Here is a 24,155-nt window from a genome sequence, read left to right as displayed (position 1 = left end):
CACCACAGTATTTGGCACAATCTTCTTTAAATAGGCCTGTTGTAGGTACTCATTACTTTTGAAAGAATGGATTGATGAATAATATTAATATAAAGATCTGAGATGTATAACTGAATTACATTAGGAAAATTTTAACTGATAGGTCATATTCCATCTGTATTTTATGTTAACAGAAGACATAATAGCTAATACAGCTCTTTAAAATGTATATTATTTTCTTTCTTATCTGAACCTCGCCTACCTTCAAATGATTTAGACATGAAATATACAGTTTTAAATTATGTCAAATTCAATAACAGAATAAAAAAAGAAGAGAGACAAGCTTAGAGAAGCATAAGGAGTTTATGTCACCAGATTTCTCAGATGACCTCATTACTACTGCTGGGCACAAAATCTGGCTTAGTTTCCTGGCAGCTAAGGCAAAAAAGGAAACATACTGGGCTAAGTAATATTCATGTCTGATATCAAAGGCATAAAAATTCCTCTGCAGGGGAAAATTATTTCTTGGAAATAAATTTAGTGAGACATATATCATGGAAGTTTATGCATAATGGGCAGCCTGTAGAGTTGATAATATCTTCCTTTTTGTTCGTATCAAAGGAATAAAAACACTGTCAGATAAAGAGTTTTTGTTTGACCTCTTATAAAGGTTTAGAGCAGAGCATTAAATCAGAGGAAGGAATAGAAAATAACTCAGGCAAGGCATTTCTATGGGACACTAAGCTGTTATGGTTCAGGTACTTCATGTGACCCATGTCTAATTTATTACAGAGACAGAATTGACCAAATTCAGATGAATGGTAACTTACCATCTCATGAAACTGTCATTCTCATATATCTATATTTTAAGATAGTCTTTAACAAGTGCTCTTGACAACTTTAACCATCAGATGTGAAGGGGCAAAGTTCTCATTCTTCTATGATTCTAAAACCTGAATTAATATTCTTACCTGAACAAAGGGCTAACTTACTTTGTTATGGATGTGGGTAGGAGGCACGTCTACAGAGGCCTATTTTCCTCTGCAAAAGAACTGCATATTCTCACTAAATCTCAAGAGTTCCTAATCTTATAACATGAAAGAAAATTTGGATGGGAAATGTTGAGGAGTGTAATATTGACCAACTTCATAGTTCCAAGAATTTAAGGGTGGCCTCTTTAGAACAATCTGATTTCAAAAGATTTGCCTCTTGACTCAAATCTGCCAACTTTCTAGCTGGCATAATCTACCGTTGGGTTATTGAATGAATTTTTACCTTTATTTATTTAATTCTGTACTCCTATGTTCTATTTCATTATTTTTTTTGAGATATCTTACCAATAAAGTAAGTTCAATTTATTGTCAATTCAAACATTCATTCATCAAACATTTACTGAGCATCCAGGGTTGAGGACATATCAGTCAACTAGACAGTCCCAGCTGCTATATTCAAAGAGATACAATCAAACAGGGAAAATACATACTGAACAGTAACTCTACTTCCTTTTCCAGTAACATAATACATCAGAAGCCTAGAGAAATCCTTTTCACATGCAATCTAAAATTTATAAATAAAATATTTAAAAAATATAAGCCACAGCGAGATTTACCATGAAGTTTATTGAAGTTTAAGTTTCAGGGCCCCTTCTAAGGTCCTAGGAAATTTGTATTTATTCTTCGGTATCCTTTTTCTTAACAAGTCTCCTCCAAATTATACAAGGTTCAGGTCCTACCAAAGTGATCCTTCCCTGTATCTATTCATCGATAAGTGAATGAGAACATAAGAAAAAATTCTCAGAGGTAACATACATGGAAAAGCTGTGAATCCAGAAAGGTGAATATCACTAAAACAGAACTCATCCTGGAAACATCTATGCAACCTCTGTGGCCCTGGTGGGAGAGACACAGCACACTTTGGATGGAAGTTAGATAGGAAAATCCCTTCACAAAATCAGGATCCCTAAAGGTGATATCTTCATTGGGTAAACCCAAAACAAACAAATAAACATACAAACAAATAAAACCCCCCAAACCAAAAACACACTACAAAAAGGTACACTGATGATAGTTGTCTGTTTGGGATTTGTTCTGGTGGAGTGCAAAAAAGTACTTCTTAAGAATTCCTAACCTCAAGCCTGACCTCAGGAGGATTTGGGGCCAGAATTAAATGCATTCGTTTAACCCCATGCTTAAAATTTAGTTAAAATGGCACAGCAAATTCTGTTCACACACTAAGCAGTTATTTCTTGGGGCTCTTCTTCTCTCCCTTTATCATATGTTGCTAACAGAAGCTAATGGACAATTCTAACATTCAGCTTGGAAATTGGTCAGCCTAAATCCTCAAGTTCACTAGGAATATTTTATATTTTAAAGTTACTGTGGATAACAAAATTTACCAATTGTTTTGCTACTACAAAAGTACAGCTCACCATGCTTTCAGCCTCTAGCATTGGATTCCTTATGACTCATTCAACTATACCATTTCTTTGCTGCCTTTGCAGCCTCTGCCCACTGCCCAGTCTCAAAAGTAATGTCACATGTCCCAAGTTTCGTTCCCCAATTCTAGTACCAAATTCTGTATCAGTAATGTATTGCTGAAAACTACCAAATTTTGTATCAGTAATGTATTGCTGCAAACAAATAACTCCATAACTTAGTGACTTAATATAGCAATTTAACCATTCTTCATGATTCTGTGGTTTGGGTGGGTTGTTCTTCTGCTGGTTTCTTGTGGTTCACTCATGTAGATGCACTCACCTCAAGGACTGACTGGAGGCTGGTCTCTGTCTCACACGGTAGAGGTAGCATTCCAAGAGGGGAAGCTCCATGCATAAGCACTTAAGCCTCTGCTTGTGTCACATTTGCTGATATCCATTGGCCAAAGCAAGTCCGATGGCTAAACCCAGAGTCGATGTGGGGACCACACAAGATTATGAATACTGGAAAGTGTGATTCACTGGGAGTGGTTAGTGTTAACAATCTACCACAATGAGATAGAAGCTGAGCTGCTGCTTTTATATAACTACATAGCCAACTAGTTTCAATTTCTTAAAATTATTCCTAGTTGGAGGATATAAGGTTAATCAAAATAAGAGAGCTGGTGAATAGTTGGATCCATCATATCTGATAAATTGTAAACATTTTAGTAGCAATGAATCTTCTTTGGAGAATTTTATCAATACTAAGTGACTCTGGTAAAATATTCTACAGTGGCTGACTCCTAAAACACAAGCTCTTGAATTTAAGAAACATTATTTTATAGTGGAAGGAGCAGATTTTTGAGTCACTTATTTGAGTTTCGTTCCACTTAGTATATTGTAAAATGAGAATGCAAAGCTTCTGTTATTATCTCCTCTGCAGTGGCCATGCTGAGAAAGTGTCTTCTGCAAATGGAGTTCATCTTCCCAACAACAGATCCACAATATCTCATAATATATTCTGACACTAGTGAGTCATTGGTATCCTTAACTGGTTTTCCTCATTTCTTTCTTTCCTTCTTTGTTTTTCTTCATTTTTTTTCTTTTTCTTTACACAGTAGCACAGATATACATATGGGAACAAAATTATTTATAATAGCAATAATTATCAGATTGGCTAATTTTCTTATTTCCCAGGCAAAAAAAAAGTTGTTAGTGATTTCAAATTTTCTACTGTTAATAATATGTACATAAAGAAAAACAGTTCAAAAATAAGCTATGAAAAAAGTGATCTCAAATTGCCTTGGCATTTTTAACTCTTTTCCAAGAAATTTCACCACCACTCAATTATATTTGTGATGGCAATTAGAATGAATAATGCTGATAATTAAAATAAGATAAAGGCCAAAATGCTTAATTTCAGCATGGTTAAATATATTAATTTCCAAGATGAATAATCATAAAAGACAACATTTGAGAGCTTACCATGTGCCAGATACTATGTTTAGTTCTTTATATACATTATTTTATTTGATTCTTAAAAACAGGCCTATGAGTTGTCATTTACAGTTTTTATTGTTTGTTTTACTTTAAAAAATTGAATATAGTGATTTACAATGTCATTAGTTTCAGGTGTACGACATAGTGATTTGATGTTTTTATAGATTATACTCCATTTAAAGTTATTATAAATAATTGGTCATATTCCCTGTGCTGTACATTACATTCTTGTATCTTATTTATTTTATACCTAGTAGTTTGTACCTCTTAATCTCTTTCCCCTATCTTGCTCCTCCCCCGACTCCTCTCCCTACTGGTAACCATTAGTTTGTTCTCTGTATCTAGGAGTCTGTTTCTGTTTTGTTATATTCATTCGTTTTATTTTTTAGATTCCACATATACATTAAAATATATGGTATTTGTCTTTCTCTGTCTGACTTACTTCACTAAGCATAATAGCCTCCAGGTTCATTCATGTTGTTGCAAATGGCAAAATCTCATTCTTTGTTATGGCTGAGTAATATCCTTGCTGAATTCACTTATTAGTTCTAATAGTTTTTTTAGTATAAACTTTAGGGTTTTCTGTATATAGTATCATGCCATCTGCAAACAGGGACAGTTTTACCTTTTCCTTTCCAATTTTAATGCCATTTATTTATTTATTTATTTATGTATTATTTTTTCTGATTACTATCGCTAGTACTATGGCCAATACTATGTCAAATAGAAATGGCGAGAGGGGGCGTCCTTGTCATTTTCCTGATTTTAGAGGAAAAGCTTTCAGTTTTTCACCATTGAGTGTAATTTTAGCTATGAGTTTGTCATAAATGACCTTTATTATGCTGAGATGTGCTCCTTCTACACCAGCTTTGTCAAGAGTTTTTATCATGAACTGGTGTTGAATTTTGTCAAATTCTTTTTCTGCATCTATTAAGATGATCATGTGATATTTATCCTATAGGTCTTTTTAAAAGACTATACAAACTCAGGCTTAGATAGCTTAAATAAAATACTGAAGGTCACAGCTGGTAATTGGTAGTGACCAAAATGTACTCAATTCTAATTTTAAGCTAACTGCCTTAACTCCTAAGCTCTATTATCATAAGGACTAATTAGTAAACAGTAAATAAATTTTGGCTTCTCTTTTAGAAAAGTAGCCTTCAGACTTATCTTACTTAACATTATTAAATTGTATCTCATTGTATAAGTTATATGGTGATAAGTTACAGATTTCTTTGTACGCAAACAAAAGATGATTCCTATGAACAAACATTTCCTGAGTAATCTGTGCCACAATCTCTAACCCCCTTTCCACACCTTTTCCTTCTTAGAGCAAAGGTGCTAGAAAATTAGTGAAAAATTACAGTCCAGTGGGGATACAAACAATATGTAAGCAAAAACTAATACATGTATAATCATAAAAATATAGTACATGCTCTGAAGCCAACACTCTGACCTGGAAATGTTCTTATCAATCTAGGTAAATCTGATTCAGGTGGTCTGGGGACTTCACAGGGAAGATCCTGGGAGGCCTAAACCAGGGGTTACCAGACATGACCATTTAGCAAGGTCAATTGGCCAGCTTCCAGAAAAGGAAGATATTAGGGTTCCAACCCAATCAGCTAAAGCAGTGTGTTCCCAGAATCTGTATTTGTATTTACAGCAAGAACTGTTGAAAGAGCAAGGTTTAGGAAATGCTAGCATAAACAATCTCCTATGAACTACTTGTATAGCTACTTCCTGTTTAGTATGAAGGTTTTAAGTAAGTACAATAAAGAAAACATACAAGAGTACACTGAGTATTCACTGAAGGCTAAATGTTACTCCAAATAAAGACTGAAAGGAGATATAAAGTTGTTAAGGTATTTACCTGGAGATTTTAAAGGCTAGAGCTAGATTACTAGGAGATACTGGAAAACAAAAAATTTGAGGAAGTAAGAATGTTTGAGGTCCTGAGCTCTGACAGAGATAAGGGAACAGGAAAAACATGCCCAGCTTCCAGTAAGAAAAACTACTAATCCACTACCAGGGCCCAATAATAGTAGTTCTTTCTAATAATAACCCTTAAAGTACCAGTGAATTAGCTATTGTTTGTTACAGCTCTGTACAACATTAAGCATTTTGAAGGCACTGACTTTTTGATCTGTAAAGTTTTTTGAAGCAGTTTACTCTTATTATCCTCATTTTTTTAAGATGAACAAACTGAGGCTTGGAGAGATCAAATAACTTTCCAGAGGTCATACAACTTATATGCGGCAGAGCCACGATTTCAGTTTGTCCAATTTACTACAAGGACAGGTTTGAAGGCTTGAAGGAATTGTATTCTTTCACTGATTTTAAGCTGCCAATTGTTTCCATATTTTAATACCTAAAAAAAATTAGACGATGTTTTATAATTACAATCGATGGCATTTTTTTCTTTCTTGGTGGAACATAAAATTGATAGTGCTGTTGCAATCACTGGCATTTTCAATTCAATAAATGGAGATAGCAGGTCACCTTATGCAAACATTACCACACTAACAGTGAATAATCTGCCTCTCTCCATGCCTAGCTTGTTATTCGTTATTTTCTAATCACAATCTATTTTATTCAGAATTTTACTTACTTTCACGTTATTTTCATAAACATTTTGATACAAGCTTAATGTATCTTGTTGCAGACCTCAGCTGCAACTGTGATGGATTGTTGATTACCATCAATCTACAGATAGTATTTAAACTGATTCCATTATATAAGGAGCTCAGTTTTTTTATAAGCCTACTACCCACCTACTCACTTTCCAGATAAAGAAACTGAAAATCAGAGAAAGTAAATTATATGCCCAAAGTCAGGTAGCTAATAAGTGACAAAACTAGATCTTAATCTTTAGTTGACTAGCTCTTTGTTAAAGCGCTTTCTAATGTACAACACTACTTTCTACATCAAGATGTTGAAACTCATGTATATTATACTCCCTCTTCATTCTTTAAGGAAAAGTCTTAAAAAATGTCACTATTTGTAGATAAAGACAAGCTTATTTTAAAATTTTGTGGAGTTCAAAGGAATTAAAATAGCTGGAACTATTTTGAAAAACAAGAATAAAGTTGGAGGAATCCTATTACTCAATTTTAAGACTTACCATGTAGCTACAGTAATTAAGACAGTGTAGTATTAGTGGAGGAATAAACTCATGTGCTAATAGAATAGAATAGAAAACATAAATATACCCACAAAAACATGACCAATTTCTCTCTGACAAAGGAGCAAAAGTATTCAAGGAAGAATAGCCTTTTCAACAAATGCCACTGGAACAACTGGACACTGATTGGCAGAAAAATTAACCTTGACCTAGACCTTACACTGTACAAAAATTAACTCAAAATGAATCATAAATCTAAATGTAAAATGTAAAACTGTAAAACCTGTAGAAGAGAACATATCTAAAAAGTCATCATATACTTTTCCATTAAATAGATAACTTTTAGTGTTCTATTTTACTTCCCTTGTTTCTGTTACTATATATTTTTTAAGTTATTTTCTTAGTAGTTGTCCTGGGGATTATAATTAGCATCTTAATCTGCTTCACATTAATAACAACTTAATTTTAATACTATACTAAAACTTTGCTCCTAAATAGTGCCTTTCCCAACCTTACTTCTTTGTGCTATTCTTGTCGTGCAAAATACTTCTTATATATTATAAGCCTATTAACAAAATTTTATAATTATGGCTTTATGTTATCTTTTATTTATTTATTTATTTATTTATTTATTTCGGTACGCGGGCCTCTCACTGTTGTGGCCTCTCCCGTTGCGGAGCACAGGCTCCGGACGCGCAGGCTTAGCGGCCATGGCTCACGGGACCAGCCGCTCCGCCCCAGACTGGGGCACGAACCTGTGTCCCCTGCATCGGCAGGCGGACGCTCAACTACTGCGCCACCAGGGAAGCCCTATGTTATCTTTTAAATCAGATAGCAGGAGTAAAGAGTGCAAACAAAAATACATATATACTGTATTTTATATTACCTATGTAGTTACCTTTAGTGGTGTTCTTTATTTCTTCACGTGGTTTTGAGTTACTATCTATTGTCATTTGATTGTTTTTAACAAACTCCCTGAGGATAGGGCTCTTTCCACTGAGCCAGCTTAGGTAAAATACAGATGAGTCCTGTGAATGGGGCTTTTCCAAAGAGATGACAGACATGTCAAATAGTGACAATTCTCTGGGAATTAGACTTTTGAGGAAGCTTCAAAACAATTCTTCCCCCTTCAGTGTCTGCTAGTCTTTTGGCTTGCATACCTACCATGGTGTGAGTCTGCTAGTTTCAAGGCTATGGTGGAACTAAAAAGAGGGTCATGGGAATAAAGCAAGTTAAGAGGCCGTGAAACTCACTGTCCTCACTGAGATTCAGCCCTTTTTCTTGAATACATGCTCCTTGGATTATTATAAGCCTTCTGTTTAATTTCAGGAGTTCTGAAATATAGATTCTGACAATTTCTGATAGTGTTGTCATTGCCTTTATGGAGTAATGAATTTTGAAAGGTTTTTTTTCTCTGACATTCTGAAAGAGCTTCTCCTGTGTTCATTTTTTAAATGCAACAATTAGAAGCTAATATACTTCCCGAAAAGCAATTAGTAGCTTTTGAGAACGTGGAATGGAAGAATGGATGCTGGGAAGTCAGTTGGCAAATATTCACTACAGCAAGTGGTTCCTGAGGGTTTTGGAACCTCTCTATTAAAACTTTCATTGTATTGGATCTTGTTCCATCCCTATAGGGTGAGAACAAAGAGTCTAACTAATATGTTTGTTGTCATGATATTTGTTTAATACAATGATTTATACATTAGAATCAGACAGAACTAGGTAGCAATCACAATCCCTTTACTTATTAAGTATGTGTTCTTGGGCAAGTTATTTAACCTTTATTAATTTTAGTTCCTTCATCTGAAAATTGGAGATTATCTGAGAAAATCATGATATATGATAGACACTGTAAAAATGTTGGCAATTTTAAGCAATCATTCAAGTTAAGAACATCTTTTGCTCACAGGTAATGTTAGCAAATGTTGTGATGTCTTTTTATAGAACTTGGCAGGTATATTAAAATAATTTCAGGTAATAATTGTTTCTGATTCAAAATAGGGATCATGACTTGATAAAAGATATGTTTTTTCCAAATGGTGAATTTATTTATAAAAATATTTTTAAAGTATCAAAACATTTGGTAGCTAAATATCCTTTGTTTGAAAGAAACATAATTTAATGGAGGATTAAATTGGATTGTTTTGGACACCCTAGGGCATAAAATATTTATTCCCAAATGTAGGTCGTGGTTTAGTGTCAAAAACTGATTAAAGAATCATACTAGCTAGTATGTTATTACTAACTCCTGGTCAATTTACTTATTCAAAATTGAACTTCCAAAATGACCCTCTTTTTGAATTCCAAAAAATACCCCAAAACTTTAACTTGACATTTCATATTATGCCTCTTCTTTTAAAAACAAAGAACTCAATAATTACTATCTATCTTTTTTTTTTTTTTTTTTTTTTTTTTTTTGCGGTACGCGGGCATCTCACTGTTGTGGCCTCTCCCGGAGCACAGGCTCCGGACGCGCAGGCTCAGCAGCCATGGCCCACGGGCCCAGCTGCTCCGTGGCATGTGGGATTTTCCCAGACTGTGGCATGAACCCGCATCCCCTGCATCGGCAGGCAGACTCTCAACCACTGCGCCACCAGGGAAGCCCTATTTTTAAAATATATAAAGGATGAAAAACAGCACACACACACACACTTTTTTTTTCCTTTCTGATACAAAAATATTATGTCATGGACATTTTTCTGCATTTTTTCTCGTGTTAGAGTAGTTCTGTGCTGTGATATCCCACCTGAACCAGCTAAATATTATCAGGCAAGCTAATGCATTCTTTTTGGGATTAGCTAACATCCTATGACATGGATTTATCACAGTGATGCATATCTGGCAATGATTAAAGATATTTTCAATTGTTATGACTTATAGGAAGTGTGGGAAGTGCTATGGGCATCTGGTGGGTAGAGGCCAGTGATGCTGCTCAAAATCTTATGCTGGACAAGGTAGGCTCCTGTATAAAGATGTATCCAACCCACAGTGTCAGTAGTGTCAATTCTGAGAAACTCTTGCTTAACTGCATACTTTCTCACCTCTTTCCTTTTTGATTTTTTAATACCAAGTTGCAAAAAGTCTATTTCCTGTCTTGGTTATAAAAGTCTTTTCAGGCACTAGGTTTCAAATACAGTTTCTTAAGTTTTCTTCTAATATTTTTATTTTTACATTTAAGTCTTTAATAAATTTGTTTTTTGTTTGTTTTATGCTGTGATTTGGAGTTTGCCAGCACCACTGATTCAGTAAACTATCTTCTTTCTCACTGAATTAAGATACTATTGTTGGGTGCTGGGGGATCTCTATTTTGTTTCACTGATTTATTTGCATATTCTCATACCAACAGCTCATAGTTTTGATTATATTAGTTTTAACATCTAGTAAGGCAGTATAATCACTTAGATAATTGGTCAGGCTAATCTCCCCTTACTTTTACTATTTCATAATTTTTTGCCTTTTTTTAGCATTTATTATTTCATATGGTCTTTAAGATGATTTTGTCCAATGTTGAAAAAATCTTTGACGTGTATATAATTATAATATTGTAAACATAATATTTTATAATAATAGTCAATATTTTATACATTATATAATAGGCTTATGTAATTAGATAATATTTTAATTACATAAAATAATATACCAAATCTATTATTTTTAACTTCTTTTAGAGTTTTGTTAATACATTTCTCTATTAGTTTATTTTTATTGCTCTCTAGTTTTCCATTGGATAAATTTACTAAAATTTACTCATCTAATTTACTGTTGATGGATATTTGACTTGTTTCCAGTTTCTGGTTCTCACAAATAATGCTGTTATAAATGTACTTACATATGTCTCTAGATGTACGTATATGTGAATTTCTTCTGGGTATATATGTAGTAGTGTGATAGCATTGTCATAGGGCATGTTCATGTGCAGCTTTAGTCCATACCACCGAACAGTTTTCCAATGTGGTGTGCCAATTTATCTTCCTACCAGTAGAGTGTGAAAGCTCCTATTGCTTTGCAACCTTGCCAATACTTGATATTGTCGATCTTTTCATTTTAGCCATACTGGCATTTGTGCAGTTGTATTTCATTTAGGTTTTATTTCCCTGATGTCTAATCCTCTCCAGAGTGGTACATTTTTTACAATTGATGAATCTATATTGACACATCATTACTCTTGGTGCTTTATATTCTATGGATGTATTTGATTTTTGATGCTGATCTAAGTGGTACCATTTAAATATTTTATTTTGTAATGTTAGATGATGGCACATAGAAATACAATACTTATAAAAAATGATCTTCTATGGCAATCTTGCTAAATTTACTTACAGCTTAAATTTTTTTTCTGTAGATTTTATGGAATTTATAAAATACTATTATATTATCTACAAATAATTTTATATTCCTTTTCTTATTTTTCAGGTTTCTTCTTTCAATTTTTCTATTTTTTATATCTTGCATTTACTTTTCTTGCCTTAGTGCTCTATGTCTGCTAGTACAATGTTGAACAGAAATTGTGATATGCTTTATTTTTCCAAACTTGTTTGTGAGCTGAACTTGAATTTCCTGAATATTTTGGGGGCAGGTGAGGATAGCGGGTATTAAGATAGTGCATTCATACTTGAGCAGTCTAAATTATTTAAGGATAAGTTTGTTTTGTCTCTCTTTGGATACAGGATCACTTTCCAGTCTCTGGGTCTTTTGTCTAATGGCCAGAGTTCCTTAACATCACTGATAGTTACAGTGAGAGGCACAGTGGTTGCTATTTTCATGGGCTAGTGGTTCACTTGCAAGCAGTTTGTTCACTGTGTTCCCTTTTCTCCTCAAAAGCTGGTACTCTTTCAGTGACAATAACAAAGAGAACTCAACTTGTCCATCTGGCTTCTCAGTTCTTTGGAGTAAATTAGCTTATCTTCCAAGGAACAAACAGTACCACGACTAGGCTCTCTTTGAAAGCCTAGCCAGGCTCTCTTTGAAATCAAGAGTTGGCTTTAATTCTCAGTTCAATTCTCTGCTGCTCTTACCTTGACTCTCGTCTATACATCTCTGTCCTTCAGGATTCCACTGGTGCCCACAGCCTTGTTCTCCTGCTCCAGGCACTGGAACCTATGGGTTTGAGAGGGATAGAGTAGAGGGATTAGGTTTGGCCTTGTCCAAGGCCTGAAACAGCCATCTTCCTTATCTCTCATTTAGAAAGAACAGTAACTGTTTTCAGCTTTTTGTGTGTGTAAATGGGTAGTGAATATTCTCTATTAAGTTGTCTATCAGTTTTATCCTATTTTTTATCCTATTTTTAGATATTCTGAAAGGAAGAAAATTTTACACATTTTACTAGGGGAGTACCCCCCTCCCCAATTTCATGTAATGTCCTTTTCAGTAAGTTAAGTGCTGCAATTCTTTGAAAGAAATATTACAAACAACTCATTTGAATGCTGAATTGTGGGCATTAATGGTTATTTATAGTGAAGGCCATGTCTAGTAAATTCCTTGAATTCTTTTGAAAACAATGTTTGTAGAATTCTTATTAGGAATATGCTTTCTATGAGATTTTAATATTAGTTCTATTTTTATCTGGAAAGAAATGAACCTTACAATACTAATTTTCTCATTTAATAAATTTTCTTCCCTTAAATAGGCCCAATTCTCTAATCTGGGGTGTGAGGCAGCTTGCTTTAGCCTGTGCAGAAAAGTGCACTTACATTATATATGGGAAGAAAAATTCAAGTAAAATATGATTTTAACCTCTCTTTGGGAACTGAAGAAGTCTATTCCTAAATTTTTTTCATGTCTCAATTTGGAGGCAGTTTTGCAAAATTAAGGCTTTCAAATTACACATGAACTATTTTCTACGATGTGTCAATTAGTAGGGAAGAACACTTTTTTAAATGCATCAGAAAACACAAAGGATAGGTTTTTATTGATTTAATAAGTATTTCATTGTATGCCTACTCTGTGTTAGGAACTGCTCTAATCACTGGAAAAACTGGTGAGCAAGACAAATGAAATGCCAGCCCTCAGGCAAGTTAAATTTGTGTTTGTGGGAAGATAATAAATAGAAAAACAAATAAATATATAACATAATATCTGGCAATGACAAGTATAATCAAGGAAAATAAAGCAGGGAAAGCGCATAGAGTTGAGTGTGTTTTAGACAGGACACTGTCATCTTGAGTAGCAGCTTGTGAATGTACACATATGTATGTGTAGCTTTATACAAGAAAACAATCATTTGAATTTGAAATTTGTTGCCATATATTTATATGTAGTATTTACTCATAATTTTATCTCTCTATCTGTGATTGTGTGTTTCCTTTCTTTTTTCCATGCTTATTTTTTCTTTCTGATTTTTTTAAACACTTGATTTGTATAGCATTTTATTGGTCTTCCCAAAAATAAAAACAAGAAACCCTTCATTTTGATTTATCCTTTCTACATTTTTTGTTTTTTATTTCCTAAATTTCAGCCTCTATCCTTATTATCTCTCTCTATTTTCTTTTCAATACCTTCTAATTTTTCAAAAGGATATTGAGTTTTCTCTATTCTAGGCTTTCTTCTTAGTAATTATTTCATTGAAGTCTACACATTTTCCTTTAAATAACACACTGAACATACTCTCCTGAGCACATTTCAGAGGTAGCCATGAAAGATAATAAACCAGGAAGAATCTTCTAAATGCAAAGCCAGGGGCCATGGAGGACAGTGATAAGGAAATCTCTCTCAGAGAGTAGAACCAGGAAGTGCCAAATAAGCTATCCAAGGAATTACTCCATAGTAAAGGAGTAATGGAAATAACGTGTCCAACCATTGTGTCATGTGGTAAAATGCAAGTGTGTACATTCCCTGTGCTCTTCTTCCCTTTCTGCTGGTGGAAGCAGATATGATGCTGTGAACTGTCACTTTAGACAGGTGGATGGAAACTTTATAAGGATGGCAGGGTGATATGGGTCCTTATTAATTACAGGGTTGTATACTTACCTTGAACTCTTGATATGGACATTTACATGAGATATAATTTAAATACCCATTTTGCTTAAGACATTGTTTATTGTGGGTCTTCATTACAGCTGTTGAAACTGTATCTTAAGTAGTACCAATAAGGAGGAACATTTCTGGAGGAAGAAACAGAAGAACTGTGGCCCTGGGGCAGAACTATGCTCACTGCTTTAAGGCTGAGCTGTGATTCCTGCTTGGCTGGAGCTCATTGTACAAGAGATTGAGACGGAGGAAGTGAGGTCAGAGAGGTGACAGGAACTGGATGTGTGGAACCTTCTATATCATAGATTTTATTGGATTTTCTTCTAAGGGTCCTGAGAAGCCACTGGAATCTTGAGAGCAAAGGAGTGGCATGAGTTGATTTATGCTTTAGAAAATACATGACGTGTGAAGTCCTATCCTACAGATGTAAGAATATCAAAATTTCTAACTCAAAACAAACAAACAAAAAAACCAAGCACGTCTTTTAGTCTCATAGTAATTTAAGGAAAAAAACAAAACAAAAAAAACAACTGAAGCCTTGCCCCTCACTAGATATTACCTCATTATTGCCGAGGACATCTTTTAAAATCACAAATCTGATCCATTATTTCTCTGTTTAAAAAACTTTGATTGCTCCCCAGTGATAAAGACTTTTTGAGGGGGACTTCCGGGTAAGATGGCGGAAGAGTAAGACGCGGAGATCACCTTCCTCCCCACGGATACACCAGAAATACAGCTACACGTGGAACAACTCCTACAGAACACCTACTGAACGCTGACAGAAGACCCCAGACCTCCCAAAAGGCAAGAAACTCCCCACATACCTGGGTAGGGCAAAGCGGAGAGATCCGCACACAGAGGATCGGTGCCGAGCGGCACTCACCAGCCCGAAAGGCTTGTCTGCTCGCCCGCCGGGGCGCGCAGCGCTGGAAGCTGAGGCTCGGGCTTCGGTCAGAGCGCAGGGAGAGGACTGGGGCTGGCGGCGAGAACTCAGCCTGAAGGGGGCTAATGTGCCACAGCTAGCCGGGAGGGAGTCCGGGAAAACTCTGGAGCTGCCGAAGAGGCAAGAGACTTTTTCTCCCCTCTTGGTTTCCTGGTGCGCTAGGAGAGGGGATTAAGAGCGCTGCTTAAAGGGGCTCCACGGACGGGCGCGAGTCGCGACTGAAAGCGCGGAGCCCAGTGACAGGCGTGGGACGCTGGGGCTGCTGTTGCCGCCGCCAAGAAGCCTGTGTGCGAGCGCAGGTCACTGCCCACACCGCCCTTCCGGGAGCCTGTGCAGCCCGCCACTGCCGGGGTCCCGGGATCCAGGGGCGGCTTCCCTGGGAGAACGCACGGCGCGCCTCGGGCTGGTGCAACGTCACGCCGACCTCTGCCGCTGCAGGCTCGCCCCGCACTCCGTGCCCCTCCCTCCCTCCCGGCCTGAGTGAGCCAGAGTCCCCGAAGAGGCTGCTCCTTTAACCCTGTCCTATCTGAGCGAAGAACAGACGCCCTCCAGCGACCTACACGCAGAGGCGGGGCCAAATCCAAAGCTGAGACCCAGGAGCTGTGAGAACAAAGAAGAGAAAGGGAAACCTCTCCCAGCAGCCTCAGAAGCAGCGGATTAAAGCTCCACAATCAACTTGATGTACCCTGCATCTGCGGAATACATGAATAGACAACACATCATCCCAAATTGAGGAGCCCGGAGTCAGTGCTGTGCCTCTGAGGTGGGAGAGCCAACTTCAGGACACTGGTCCACAAGAGACCTCCCAGCTCCACATAATATCAAACGGCGAAAATCTTCCAGAGATCTCCATCTCAACACCAGCACCCAGCTTCACTCAACGACCAGCAGGCTACAGTGCTGGACACCCTGAGCCAAACAACTAGCAAGACAGGAACACAACGCCACCCATTAGCAGAGAGGTGGCCTAAAATCATAAAAAGTCCACAGACACCCCAAAACACACCACCAGACGTGGACCTGCCCACCAGAAAGACAAGATCCAGCCTCATCCACCAGAACACAGGCACTAGTCCCCTCCACCAGGAAGCCTACACAACCCACTAAACCAACCTTAGCCACTGGGGACAGACACCAAAAACAACAGGAACTACGAACCTGCAGCCTGCAAAAAGGAGACCCCAAACACAGTAACATAAGCAAAATGAGAAGACAGAAAAACACACAGCAGGAGAAGGAGCAAGATAAAAACCCACCAGACCTAACAAATGAAGAGGTAATAGGCACTCTACCTGAAAAAGAATTCAGAATAATGATGGTAAAGATGATCCAAGATTCTATTTCCCAGATCCAAAATCTTGGAAATAGAATAGACAAAATGCAAGAAACAGTTAACAAGGACCTAGAAGAACTAAAGATGAATCAAACATCGATTAAAAACACAATACATGAAATAAAAAATACTCTAGATGGGATCAATAGCAGAATAACTGAGGCAGAAGAACGGATAAGTGAGGTGGAAGATAAAATAGTGGAAATAACTGCTGCAGAGCAAAATAAAGAAAAAAGAATGAAAAGAACAGAGGACAGTCTCAGAGACCTCTGGGACAACATTAAACGCACCAACATTCGAATTATAGGGGTTCCAGAAGAAGAAGAGAAAAAGAAAGGGACTGAGAAAATATTTGAAGAGATTATAGTTGAAAACTTCCCTAATATGGGAAAAGAAATAGTTAATCAAGTCCAGGAGGCACAGAGAGTCCCATACAGAATAAATCCAAGGAGAAATACGCCAAGACACATATTAATCAAACTGTCAAAAATTAAACACAAAGAAATCCTATTAAAAGCAGCAAGGCAAAAACAACAAATAACACACAAGGGAATCCCCATCAGGATAACAGCTGATCTCTCAGCAGAAACTCTACAAGCCAGAAGGGAGTGGCAGGACATACTTAAAGTGATGAAGGAGAAAAACCTGCAACCAAGATTACTCTACCCAGCAAGGATCTCATTCAGATTTGATGGAGAAATTAAAACGTTTACAGACAAGCAAAAGCTGAGAGAGTTCAGCACCACCAAACCAGCTTTACAACAAATGCTAAAGGAACTTCTCTAGGCAAGAAACACAACAGAAGTAAAAGACCTACAATAATGAACCCAAAACAATTAAGAAAATGGGAATAGGAACATACATATCGATAATTACCTTAAATGTAAATGGACTAAATGCTCCCACCAAAAGACACAGAGTGGCTGAATGGATACAAAAACAAGACCCATCTATATGCTGTCTACAAGAGACCCACTTCAGACCTAGAGACACATACAGACTGAAAGTAAGGGGATGGAAAAAGATATTCCATGCAAATGGAAACCAAAAGAAAGCTGGAGTAGCAATTCTCATATCAGACAAAATAGACTTTAAAATAAGGACTACTAGAAGAGACAAAGAAGGACACTACATAATGATCAAGGGATCGATCCAAGAAGAAGATATAACAATTGTAAATATTTATGCACCAAACATAGGAGCACCTCAATACATAAGGCAAATACTAACATCCATAAAAGGAGAAATCGACAGTAACACACTCATAGTAGGGGACTTTAACACCCCACTTTCACCAATGGACAGATCATCCAAAATGAAAATAAATAAGGAAACACAAGCTTTAAATGATACATTAAACAAGATGGACTTAATTGACATTTATAGGACATTCCATCCAAAAACAACAGAATACACATTTTTCTCAAGTGCTCATGGAACATTCTCCAGGATAGATCATATCTTGGGTCACAAATCAAGCCTTGGTAAATTTAAGAAAATTGAAATTGTATCAAGTATCTTTTCCGACCACAATGCTATGAGACTAGATATCAATTACAGGAAAAGAGCTGTAAAAAATACAAACACATGGAGGCTAAACAATACACTACTTAATAACGAAGTGATCACTGAAGAAATCAAAGAGGAAATTAAAAAATACCTAGAAACAAATGACAATGGAGACACGACGACCCAAAACCTATGGGATGCAGCAAAAGCAGTTCTAAGAGGGAAGTTTATAGCAATACAATCCCACCTTAAGAAACAGGAAACATCTCGAATAAACAACCTAACCTTGCACCTAAAGCAATTAGAGAAAGAAGAACAAAAACATCCCAAAGTTAGCAGAAGGAAAGAAATCATAAAAATCAGATCAGAAATAAATGAAAAAGAAATGAAGGAAACGATAGCAAAGATCAATAAAACTAAAAGCTGGTTCTTTGAGAAGATAAACAAAATTGATAAACCATTAGCCAGACTCATCAAGAAAAAAAGGGAGAAGACTCAAATCAATAGAATTAGAAATGAAAAAGGAGAAGTAACAACTGACACTACAGAAATACAAAAGATCATGAGAGATTACTATAAGCAACTCTATGCCAATAAAATGGACAACCTGGAAGAAATGGACAAATTCTTAGAAATGCACAACCTGCCAAGACTGAATCAGGAAGAAATAGAAAATATGAACAGACCAATCACAAGCACTGAAATTGAAACTGTGATAAAAAATCTTCCAACAAACAAAAGCCCAGGACCAGATGGCTTCACAGGCGAATTCTATCAAACATTTAGAGAAGAGCTAACACCTATCCTTCTGAAACTCTTCCAAAATATAGCAGAGGGAGGAACACTCCCAAACTCATTCTACGAGGCCACCATCACCTTGATACCAAAACCAGGCAAGGATGTCACAAAGAAAGAAAACTACAGGCCAATATCACTGATGAACATAGATGCAAAAATCCTCAACAAAATACTAGCAAACAGAATCCAACAGCACATTAAAAGGATCATACACCATGATCAAGTGGGGTTTATTCCAGGAATGCAAGGATTCTTCAATATACGCAAATCAATCAACGTGATACACCATATTAACAAACTGAAGGAGAAAAACCATATGATCATCTCAATAGATGCAGAGAAAGCTTTCGACAAAATTCAACACCCATTTATGATAAAAACCCTGCAGAAAGTAGGCATAGAGGGAACTTTCCTCAACATAATAAAGGCCATATATGACAAACCCACAGCCAGCATCGTCCTCAATGGTGAAAAACTGAAACCATTTCCACTAAGATCAGGAACTAGACAAGGTTGCCCACTTTCACCACTCTTATTCAACCTAGTTTTGGAAGTTTTAGCCACAGCAATCAGAGAAGAAAAGGAAATAAAAGGAATCCAAATTGGAAAAGAAGAAGTAAAGCTGTCACTCTTTGCAGATGACATGATACTATACATAGAGAATCCTAAAGATGCTACCAGAAAACTACTAGAGTTAATCAATGAATTTGGTAAAGTTGCAGGATACAAAATTAATGCACAGAAATCTCTGGCATTCCTATATACTGATGATGAAAAATCTGAAAGTGAAATCAAGGAAACACTCCCATTTACCATTGCAACAAAAAGAATAAAATATCTAGGAATAAACCTACCTAAGGAGACAAAAGACCTGTATGCAGAAAATTATAAGACACTGATGAAAGAAATTAAAGATGATACAAATAGATGGAGAGATGTACCATGTTCTTGGATTGGAAGAATCAACATTGTGAAAATGACTCTACTACCCAAAGCAATCTACAGGTTCAATGCAATCCCTATCAAACTACCACTGGCATTTTTCACAGAACTAGAACAAAAAATTTCACAATTTGTATGGAAACACAAAAGACCCCGAATAGCCAAAGCAATCTTGAGAACGAAAAATGGAGCTGGAGGAATCAGGCTCCCTGACTTCAGACTATACTACAAAGCTACAGTAATCAAGACAGTATGGTACTGGCACAAAAACAGAAAGATAGATCAATGGAACAGGATAGAAAGCCCAGAGTTAAACGCACGGACATATGGTCACCTTATCTTTGATAAAGGAGGCAGGAATGTACAGTGGAGAAAGGACAGTCTCTTCAATAAGTGGTGCTGGGAAAACTGGATAGGGACATGTAAAAGTATGAGATTAGATCACTCCCTAACACCATACACAAAAATAAGCTCAAAATGGATTAAAGACCTAAATGTAAGGCCAGACACTATCAAACTCTTAGAGGAAAACATAGGCAGAACACTCTATGACATAAATCACAGCAAGATCCTTTTTGACCCACCTCCTAGAGAAATGGAAATAAAGACAAAAATAAACACATGGGACCTAATGAAACTTAAAAGCTTTTGCACAGCAAAGGAAACCATAAACAAGACCAAAAGACAACCCTCAGAATGGGAGAAAATATTTGCAAATGAAGCAACTGACAAAGGATTAATCTCCAAAATTTATAAGCAGCTCATGCAGCTCAATAACAAAAAAACAAACAACCCAATCCAAAAATGGGCAGAAGACCTAAATAGACATTTCTCCACAGAAGATATACAGACTGCCAACAAACACATGAAAGGATGCTCAACATCTTTACTCATTAGAGAAATGCAAATCAAAACTACAATGAGATATCATCTCACACCAGTCAGAATGGCCATCATCAAAAAATCTAGAAACAATAAATGCTGGAGAGGGTGTGGAAAAAAGGGAACACTCTTGCACTGCTGGTGGGAATGTGAATTGGTACAGCCCCTATGGAGAACGGTATGGAGGTTCCTTAAAAAATTACAAATAGAACTACCATATGACCCAGCAATCCCACTACTGGGCATATACCCTGAGAAAACCATAATTCAAAAAGAGACATGTACCAAAATGTTCATAGCAGCCCTATTTACAATAGCCCGGAGATGGAAACAACCTAAGTGTCCATCATCGGAAGAATGGATAAAGAAGATGTGGCACATATATACAATGGAATATTACTCAGCCATAAAAAGAAATGAAATTGAGCTATTTGTAATGAGGTGGATAGACCTAGAGTCTGTCATACAGAGTGAAGTAAGTCAGAAAGAGAAAGACAAATACTGTATGCTAACACATATATATGGAATTTAAGAAAAAAAAAATGTCATGAAGAACATAGGGGTAAGACAGGAATAAAGACACAGACCTACTAGAGAATGGACTTGAGGATATGGGGAGGGGGAAGGGTAAGCTGTGACAAAGTGAAAGAGCGGCATGGACATATATACACTACCAAACGTGAGGTAGATAGCTAGTGGGAAGCAGCCGCATAGCACAGGGAGATCAGCTCGGTACTTTGTGACTGCCTGGAGGGGTGGGATAGGGAGGGTGGGAGGGAGACCCAAAAGGGAGGGGATATGGAAACATATGTATATGTACAACTGATTAAATTTGTTATAAAGCAAAAAAATAAATTAAAAAAAAAAAAAAAGAAAAAAAAAAAAAAGACTTTTTGAGGCTTTTACAATATACCTAACTGGCCTGGTTTTCTGACATTTCTTCATACTGTAACATGGGCACATGGAAGCACTCAGACAATAAGTAACAGTAATTATTGTGTGCCATCTGCCATCTACCGGCATAAATTTTGTTCCAAAATATACCTGTGAACAAGAAAGACAATATCTGCCCTCATGGAGCTTAGGGTTTTAAAAGGAAGAGAATTAAAAAGGGGATCATATGGGGAAGGTTTTATTTTCTAAGCCTGGGGGTGGAGGCTATCACTTCTGCCCATGTTCCATTCACTTAGGCATAATGCAAAGGAGTCTGGGAGATGTGACATAGCTATCTATACAGGAGGAGGAGGAGGAAATGCGTGAGCATGTAGCAATTCTTGTCACAGTTTCTAATAAATTTTGTGCATAAATGAATGAATAGTGCTTTTAAATTTCATAGGAAAAGGAGGACAGATCTAAGAACATAATCTCTTCTTTCTTGTGCAGGTATTTTCTTGGTGTTTTGTTTGATGGAGTTTTGGATGTTTGGTTAGTTGAGATATTTAAGTTAGGTAAAGAATGAAGAATGTTCAAGGGCAATTACTTACTGACGGAGACACAAGTAATGTAGACACTTTTATTTTGCTTCTTTTTTTTCCTGCCTATGATGTAGTCAATGCAAAATTTAAGTGTTAGGGTGGTTTTTCTTCCCTATATACAAATTTGGACTTGGGTTCAATTAGTTATTGTACAGAATTCCTCATAACCAGAATAAAAACCTGAATTACAGTCATAGACTGAATGAGTAATGTGGCATATGACTATCTATGTGAATATAATCATCATTTAAATGCTCACAAATCATTAAAGTTAATCTTCCATTACAGCATTACATGATTTCATTATTCATTCTCTGAATATAATACTAGAATACCTTAATCTTTTTATTTTTAAAAGTTCACTGTAAATTAATCTTTGTTACATCAAAGAAATTATATGTTAAAATCCACTTTCTTTTATACATCTCTAACAAATGTCATTGCCCACATCAAAATCACATTTTAAGCTGTTTGAAAACAGGAAGTTTCTAACTGAAATAATCAGATAACCAGAAAAACATCTGTTGGCTTTTTTTTTTTTCGGAAGTAGTATGTGTGCCTTTCTTTCATGATACTGTAACATTTTAGAAAATAAAATCACCTTTGTGACTTTCTGATGTATGCAAGTGCCATTTTGTCCTTGAGTTGCAAAATAAGTAGGATTATAAATAAGTTTGTTAGTGGTTACTCATACTTGGTTGATTTTCTACTGTTACAGTGAGAAGTTTCAAGGGTCCAAATACATAATTTGATAAAAATAAAACCATCTGAGAACTAGAAGATATATAAAAGTCATCCAGTCAAACATCCTCATTTTTATAGACTAGGAAACTTAAGTCTAGAAGACAAAGTAACTGGACTGAGGTCCTAGAACTTTCTAGCAACAAAGTGGAGATTGGCCATACCCACCCATGCTCACAGTCCAAAGATTTCCATTCTCATCAAATTTAAACTTAATACATGTAAAATCCCCCTATCAAATATATATTAACAGTTTCTTTCTCAAGTACATACACATTTGTGTTTGTAGTGAATATATGAAATGGATAAAATCAATATTGATGGATAATTATATAAATATTCCAATGAGCATTATTTTTTATTCTTTTTCTTTCTTTCTTTCTTTTTTTTTTTTTGTGGTACGCGGGCCTCTCACTGTTGTGGCCTCTCCCGTTGCGGAGCACAGGCTCCGGACGCGCAGGCTCAGCGGCCATGGCTCACGGGCCCAGCCGCTCCCCGGCATGTGGGATCTTCCCGGACCGGGGCACAAACCCGTGTCCCCTGCATCGGCAGGTGGACTCTCAACCACTGCGTCACCAGGGAAACCCTGCTACTCTTTTACTATTAAGATCCCTTAGTGAAATATGTGTGTGTTTTATGGTGGGAGAGGCTTGTGTCTTTGGATGTAGTAAGGGTTAAGCAGGAGCTATTCAGAAAATGAATGTCCCCAGAGAAAATTGTTGCAGTATTGCAATTCAGTCACACACACACATGCACCACACACACACAAAAACACGTTTTGAACCAACTGTTGTCTTTTTGGTCAGTGATGTTTATCAATTACAATTATCACTATGGGTACTTAAGTATCCATCATTCAGTCATTCATATATTCACTCATTTAACAAAAATATATTGAGCGTATACCGAGTGTCAGGCACTAGAGGTGCTTAGTGCAGCTTTTAACAGCCATACAGAGATATGAAGAAAGATATTAGTGTTCTGAACCTACCTACACATTAGAACTTCTAAGGGCTGCACTATAGATGTAAGGATAAAGTTGAAGCAAAGAGGTCCTTGCTGGGAATTGCAGTTTAGCTTGAATGATGTTAATCTCTGAAATTCGGCTAAGGTGATCTCAGTATGCCTGTGCCCTTAGGAGACTAGAAACAGTATACCTTAATCCTCTCTAGAAGAAGGTAACATAATTTTAGTATCCAAATTGTTTCTACCAACAATTTCTCAAATACAATGCCTGACATTAAAAGCCTAAACAAGAGGAACCAATGTGGAAAAAATAAAGCAGTATAAACATTTGTAACAGTCAGGCCCTAGGATGTTAAGGAAATTGTGTTGGGAAAAGATGTTCTGTTAAGTCTGTGGGAAGCCCCAGTTGGGGAATCACAAAACAACATTCTTGGAGTTCTGAAATAAGGTCATGCCATATACAGTGGATAGTTATGTTCCTTTTGAAAGGTAGTTTCTGAAATGCATTTGATCCCTGATAGAGTCTCTGACCATAAGACATCAAGGGACCATTCATCCAGAACTGTCCATTGTGAGACATA

At 36.5% G+C, this 24,155-nt stretch overlaps 1 long non-coding RNA gene across 1 annotated transcript in view; it reads right to left on the bottom strand.

The window, feature by feature from the left end:
• The window catches only part of LOC309812703, an 80,922-nt gene that overhangs the window by 48,659 nt on the left and 8,108 nt on the right, over positions 1-24,155 (bottom strand). The window contains exon 2 of the long non-coding RNA XR_014295382.1: positions 12,035-12,116. This is a non-coding gene — a long non-coding RNA (uncharacterized lncRNA). The remainder of the gene's footprint in view (positions 1-12,034; positions 12,117-24,155) is intronic.

The sequence above is a fragment of the Mesoplodon mirus genome, assembly GCF_964341445.2.
Source record: "Mesoplodon mirus genome assembly, chromosome: 11".
NCBI classification, from domain to species: Eukaryota; Metazoa; Chordata; class Mammalia; order Artiodactyla; family Ziphiidae; genus Mesoplodon; species Mesoplodon mirus.
This window is presented reverse-complemented; position numbering and strand designations above follow the sequence as displayed.